At 45.6% G+C, this 7,442-nt stretch overlaps 1 long non-coding RNA gene across 1 annotated transcript; it reads left to right on the forward strand.

Moving 5' to 3' along the window:
• Window positions 1–264: 264 nt before the first annotated feature.
• On the forward strand, window positions 265–7,038 carry LOC144141309 (uncharacterized). Its single transcript, XR_013316522.1, has 3 exons — window positions 265–956; window positions 1,564–1,650; window positions 5,829–7,038. It is a non-coding gene; the product is annotated as an uncharacterized LOC144141309 (long non-coding RNA).
• Window positions 7,039–7,442: the final 404 nt, after the last annotated feature.

Here is a 7,442-nt window from a genome sequence, read left to right on the forward strand (position 1 = left end):
ACAAGCATCGGCAGCACCGACGTTGAAACAGGAAAAAATATCAGCCCTTGCTTGTTACGACTTCGACAGAATAACACTCCCCCTCCCACTTTTTGTTTTCTACAGCCTTGCACGGAGCACAGCACAGCCTTGAACTGTGACATCTGTATCATCATTCCGTCGTTCCCTGTTCCTCTCCTGCCCCACCAGCACAATCATAGCCCTCTCTGACAACAGTCATTCTCGTCACTCAGTGGAGTTATAACGTACTAGAAATCACAATTTTATTCCATTCTTATTGTTAGCGACCGTAAATATTGTGTACAAATGCAATAAACAGACCACATAGTTTCTCCTGCAGAAACAACGTTGGAGAACAAGGCAGATATCAAAAGAAAACAAAAGTTGGGGAGGTAGGGGCATGAAATCGGGCGCTAAATAAACAGACGCCAAATAATAATACGATTACTTACACTAGAACACTGCCAAATTTCATTGCGCAGTGTTATCTTACTATCTGCTGCTTTTTTTAACGTTCAAATCGAGCGCCAAAAGCTTCAGTTCGCGTTTTGTGTTTGTAAACTTTAAATATCTAAGCTTCTTTATTATAATACACACAATAAATAATAAACCTAAAGATTATGTTATATTCAGTAAAAGAGGCAATTATTTATTGTTGTCGTTTTAATTTGTTTACGCAACTCCCTGCCAACGGCCGATTCCCTGAGTACGGCGCGCGGCGGCGTGGCCGGATTCCGGAACAGATACCCCGTGACCCGTCTTATGTGTTTACAGTGGTGTGCGGTTAAACAAGCGCAGTTATTATGATTAATTGGGCACCTCGTCGTCTTCGGTTGTGTCTGTCGTGTTCGACTTCGCGATGGAGTATTTGAGAACAACTTTGCCACCTGAAGACGGCTAATTTCGTTGGCGCTTGCCTCTGAACGTCGCTCGCTCTTCTGCGTCGGCTCCTCTCGGTAAGCTGTCTCGTCACATTTGCCGCCTTTCTTGTCACTGGATGTCGTTTGTAGCTGTCATCGCCGCTTTAAGGATTCGTTAACAGGAGCACGCGTGTGTGAATTGTTTAACTGAACTGGCGAGGTTGAACCTAGAGGGCTCGTCTCTAGAAAGGCGATGTGCGAAAGATTGTGGTGCTTGCATTGAGCGCTAAACGCACTGGCGCTCAGTAACGCCGTGGCGCTCAGTAACTCAGTAACGTTTCCCATTCCGCAGCACTATATTGAACAGCTTCAGAGTTCACCACTGCGAACCACGTCTTACGCGTAGTTTATCAGAACACGGACGGCTACTCCTCTAAACTGTGCTGCGCAGCGTTTTCGGCTTCGTTGATCACCGCAGTCGTTTGTGCCGTGTTGGGAATTGCGAGGGAGAATCGTTTGCGAGCGAATGTGCGCGCCTCGCAAGCTTCGTTGCGTTTGCGGCGAGCCACCTCACCATGTGTACGGTGCCGCGGTACGCGGGCAGTGATTTTGGCTGAATGTTGTGTTGCCCGAGACGTAACATTCGTGCACCTAATCATTTCCATTCTTGCATGTGTGGTAATCATGTGTCATCCCGTTTTAGACCTCTGGACGGTCTGAGCGCATCACGTCCCTCCATTCAACCGGACAAGAGCCAAAAGCATTGTCAACAGTGTTTGGCCGCCAGAACGTAAGTTTTCAAACACAGTTTTGGTAGCACAGTGGGCTATCATACTTGAATATTGTTCGATCACTTGTATGTACAAGTTCTCGCCCCCGTAACAATTATTGGTGTTTCATGCATAACCTAACATGTAGGCGCTCAATGGCAACCTTTATTGTTAATTTCGGAAAACTCAAAGTTTCACCCAAAATCATAATGTGGGCGTAGCAGTTAATCACCATGTATACGAACTTCCTGGTGTTAGTCATGTTTACGGTGAAGCCATATTTCTTAGGTGGTGACACAAAAATGTTATTACCTTTGTAGTTTAGTCTTCGATAAAGCCTTACCAGTTCTGTTTTCAGCTATTTTTTGGATGTTTATCATGTGAATTGACAGTCCTTGCAGTCCACTTTTTCAAATAGTTATGTAACTGCCTGTACCATTTAAACATGCCTGATTGGGGTTCTGAAGGCTGCGATTTACGCACGCTAGTGCTGTACCGCCAATAAACAAACATCCTTCCACAAAGAAAAAGATTTGAAAAATGTAAAGTATCCGCAGCATTATTCTTAACTGGAACATGCTAATTGTTAGGCCTGGGGCTTTTCCTGAAAGCACTGTGGATGTTATGAGAGAGGAAAACCACTCAAACACATCTGCCAAGGCCGTTGCTGCTCCAAGATGCGTGCAAGCATTGAGTCTTCTGAGCAATACATTACACCCTTTTTTTTTTTAAACAACCGACGTGCATGCTGAACGTACTCCTGATTGGGCGTTTGCCAGGCGCAAGGAATTTTTTTTCGGGGGGGGGGGGGGGGGGAGCCGTGGTCGACCAAAAGATGGGACGGGGAAATATGTAGGCAAGGCATCTTGCGTGTTGTTTTGCAAACGATGCTTGAAATAACTGACTTTAACATGCGATTTGTGTATGCTCAACGCTAACTGTAAAGCCCACCTTAAAGGAGCCATGAAGAGAAAATGCAAGTTGGTTTTATTCGAAAGATTTCGTGTTTTATAGTGCCCCCAGCGCTTGTCTGGATACAAACGGTGCTTTATTCACTGAGAAATTAAACAATTTAGGTTAAAATTTTGATTTTCCCGCTCAATCGTGCGTTTTCGTGGTCCCAAATGACATCACAGGAACCGACCGCTCTGCAGCCTAGAGTACCTTCATTCACGCATCCGCCGTACAGGGCAGAGACACGTATACGCTGGCGCCGCCATTTTCGGTTGCTCGCTCGCCGCTGAAGCAAGTCATTGTGTCAAAACCGCGCTAAAATTATCGCCGCAACCGGTTTACTGAAGAAGTTTGAATCATATTGTCTGTTTCGCGTTGCTAGGTCTCGTGGGAAACGAAAAGAATAACGCGTTGAGCCTGTTGGCCCAATTGCGGCGGCACGGGACCGTTCAAAGGTTGTCTCCACCCTGTACAGCGGTGTTGGTTTGTTCCCGCGTTTTTTTACGTTCTGTAACCTAGATGGCGCCACCATACCGTGGCAAGCGTTTGGTTTGTTTTTGCCCGCATTTAAATCTGGCTTGTTTTTGTTCTGGGAGAAAATATTCGTTCCCTGAAACAGTGTTCGCTCGACAAATGGGGTCACGTAAGACACCGTTGCTTGCGTCAATCGGCCAGTGTCGTCTGAGACAACCCCAAGCCCCGCAGTGCTGTGCACAGCTAAACCAAGCATGCTGTGCGCAGTACGAACAGCAGAACGCATCAGTACTTCTATGTTTACATGTGCTTTCGTAACTTCCACTGTTTGTCCCATCATTCTTATTGCTTTGTAAAGAATGTGCCCTAAATTTAAGCGCAAATCGCTCATTCGTCTAGTTTGTAAGCTCTACCTAATTGGCGTCTGCTTCTGCCAGCCTCCGCCAATCGCAGAGCTTAGCTCATGTGACATTATAGGTTCTGTTGCGGGAAATGAGCTGGTGGGTCGCATGACCATTCCCGTTTTTCCTAATTATGTAGCTTATTTGAGCGAAGTTTACGTTAAAAGTGGTGTCAGTATGATTCTAACGAGACAATCTTTTGAATGAACCAAACTTGTGTTTTCTCTTCATGGCTCCTTTAAGGAGCTTAGATGGTGATGATAATTAGGATCACCTAAATTCCCGTTCGCTGGTCTATGGGCAGACCACGGGCGAATCATTCGTCCGCAGAGCAGGTGGTTAGGCGGACCCGCGCTCGTGAGCGTGATCATGAGTGCGCTCGTGAGTGGCGCGCGGTCCCCGAAGTTCGTCGGGAGGAAGTGGAGGCCAACACTGAATGTTTGCTATCAAGATTCTCGTGTTTTAGATTTTCCTTTAGAAAAGGGACTATTAAGTTTTCTTTTCAGCTATGAAGTACAGTCGAGCACGATTTGAAGGTTATCGCGCCAGCATCGAGCGGCCAAGCGTGCCACCAGCCCACGGTTTCGTTTTGGAACCATAAAAATCGAGATTTCGCACTCTTCGCTCCCTTGTTGGCTGTTCCATGATACAACAATGGCCCGCACGACTGACTTGCCACCCTTTGGGTTTCAAGCTGTACATTCGTTGTTATCAAGCACAGACTTGGACTTGGTTGCCCTTTATTACGCCGACGATAACGAAACTTGCATGGAATATTTGCTAAAGCTGGTGTTCTTTCTGCTTCGTTTGAAAGAGTAGCTTTCCCGCGACAACCATCGAATCGCAGTGGACTGTACATGCGGCGCATTCGTATATTATGGCGGTGAAGCTAGCAAACGTGCGTCTTCGTCCTTAAGTAATCGCCTTTTGTTATTTTTTGTGCTAGTAACGTGAGTAGTACACTTGCGCTAAGCAGAACACCTTATTGCACTGCTGTTGAATGTTGAGCTTGTTGCACGTTTCTTAAATTTCATTATATTTCTATCTGTTAAATCGAAACAGACATGGCTTCAGTAAAATTCCGGTTAAGCAAATACAGAATGCTGATTCTAACCAAGAGGGAGGTCAAGGAAACAGTGGAATAGTGCCAAAAAAACAAAGCTCCGCAATAAGGAGAATTGTGTAGTTTTGTTGATGTGGAGGAAATACAACATGGGCAGAGCAATGCTTTTTATGCAGCAGAAATTATGGATCTGCAATAGTCAATGAAATGCGATGTCAGTAGAAAAATAAACATATCAAGGATTGATAGTTGACTGAACAAAATACAGCGACATGCTCTGTCATGTGATTATACTTTGTACCAGTGTAAAGACAAGGAATGACACGCTCCCGACCACATGTAAGCCTATATGCGGCTTTTCCTGCTGTTCTGCCATTCCCCGGCCGTGCTGTTCCGCCATTGAAACAGTGGGGCTGTTTTGATCGGCTCGCGGCAGGTTCCCGGTGCTTGTCGGTGTATCCGGCGCGAAATGCAGCCGGGCTGTATATATTGACAGGTACAGCATCTGGAGCGGGCGCAGGGATCAGACGTTGACATAGTCCTTGTTTTCAGCTTTATGTGAGCAAGAATGTCCTTAAAACTGCAGGTAACTTCAGGCGGTTTTTCAGGCTGCCTAAACCGCACCCCAGCCTTGGCATAAAACATTATGAAGAAGGGGTGCGGGGAGCACCTGGACCCCCCCCCCCCCCGGCTACGCCCTTGGCGTGTGCTTATTCTTTCTTGCATCCACCACATTCGAGTCGTCACGTTGAATTGGGAATGCTGGAATCCAGCATATGCTGGCAAGATACGAGAGCTTGAACACAACCCACTTGCCCGCAATGAGTTTTCAAAGATCTCCACCACCTGAAGGTACTGAAGTGAGATGTAAGCATTGCCTGAAAACCATTCCAGATAAGGGTACGAAATCATAGTTATGGGCCTTTCTCGCCCATTTACGTGTTTTGAACAAAAAAAGTGCCATTTAAAGGTAACACGTCGTTGCCTGCCGATTTCTGATGCCTGATTAAGTTTGTGGGCATAAATGTAGCAGCTTTCTCACATGTCTAACGTGTATGCGGGCTTGTTAGGAGTGAAGTAGGTAAAAATTGAAAGGTTTGATTGTAGTTGTGTATAGATTACCTACATTGTTTTCATTCCTAGAAAAGAAAAATTGAGGTAACCTGCCAATTGTTCTGCATTGCTGCATTTTATTATGCTTGTATGATTCGTAGAACCTGCAGGAGTTCAGCTGCTTGTTAAAGGAAAAATGAACAATGGTACAAAAAGAAGAGCATCTACTAAATAAAAATCTTCACAATCGCAGGATGCCAACGGTCCACCTACCAACTTGCGTCCTCCATTGTTTCTGCTGGCTGGAGCGGCGCATGGAGCATTTTTCAGCTTCTCGAAGTTTGTGATCAAGCGGTGCCCCAAGTGAAGGATGCCGCAGACGGATCTTCTGTTTTAATGCCACAATTTCATGTGCTGAGCACTTACTCGTAAGGCATTTTAAATATTCATCATCCCAGAGGGTATGTTACCTTCGTCTTGGGTGGAATGTGGCTGCAATCAGGTTATTTGTGACAGAAACAAGTGAACCACGTGGGGACAGTCATTGAGGCCTTGTTGATTGCGCATGCTTCTGAAATAACGTTTTCATTCAGCTGAATACTTTCTAAATATTACAATTTGTGAACAAAATATGATAAAAGTCATGATTAGTTGTACTACAGTGCAGGAAAGAAATGCCAGCACATGTTTTAAGAGCCTCTTATATTCCAGGTCATTGGCTGGTGAGCAATAAAACAGAACTCAAAATTGTTTAAAGTGAAATCAAATATTTGTTGTCACCAGTGCATGACCCGTAGTAAAAGCTATCTGGTCTCCCAATTTCAAATGAGACAGGAAATGCCAAAAAAATAAGGAAATAAACAAGACAGCTTGCTACAATAAACCAATTCAAAGAATTGCTCAATGTCCATAAAGTGGTTGCTTGCTACAATAAACCAATTCAAAGAATTGCTCAATGTCTATAAAGTGGTGATTCAGGCGGGTTAGTTCGGTGCTGATGAAATACAAGCAGGCACTCGCCTGGTCAAAAACAAATAAACAAATAAAGACATTTTGGGGCCCCTACTGGTCCCTTGATCACAATGAAAGGGGGGTGAAAGGTCTCGATTATTTATAGGTTCGGTGGCGCAGAGTGCGCATGTGTATCTCGGGGAGATTACCCCGCGACCGGTTAATCGTGTTTTTAGTTGGTTGAATATGCACTGATTCTAAAAGTAGTGTCGACAGGCGCTTCTCTGATGCGATTATGCTTGCGGAATCCCAATTGATGACGTGGTCAGTAGCCAGGTGATGATCCGCCAAGGCATTTCAGCTTACATTGCCCTTTTTGACATCGTTCTGGTGCTATTGAATTCTTCTTTTAAAAATTTCCAGTGAACTATGTAGGATGCATCGCTATCCTTGCATGGAATTTTGTAGGCAACTCCGGGGAATCTTGATTTTTCTAAAGGGTCCTTCACGCGTACCAGCGTCTGCTTAAGCCTGTTCGTTGGCACGTGTGCAGTTTTAACGCCATATGTGCCAAACACCCTCGCAAGAGCTTCACTGATGCCTTGCGTGTAGGGGACGGCAGCGCGTTTTTGCCTGTCTTCTTCAGGAACCCTTTCGGAGGAGGCAACTGAAGCCCGCAATTGTTGCGTCCTCACAAGCTTTGAAGGGTAGCCGTTACTGCGAAGGTCCTTCCTTACCACGGCTAGCTCTTGCTTGCGCAGACCAGGCTCAGAGCAGATTCGTGATGCGCGTGAGAAGAGTGCAGCGGCGACGGAGCGTTTTTGGCCTATAGGATGCGCAGAGTCGAATCCCAGGTATCTACCCGTGTGGGTCGGCTTTCGATACACAGTGGTTGTAAATCCTTTGGCCGACTGTC

Source organism: Haemaphysalis longicornis, unplaced genomic scaffold (genome assembly GCF_048455015.1).
Source record: "Haemaphysalis longicornis isolate Haplotype H1 unplaced genomic scaffold, Haemaphysalis longicornis Haplotype H1 scaffold_6, whole genome shotgun sequence".
Lineage (NCBI taxonomy): Eukaryota > Metazoa > Arthropoda > Arachnida > Ixodida > Ixodidae > Haemaphysalis > Haemaphysalis longicornis.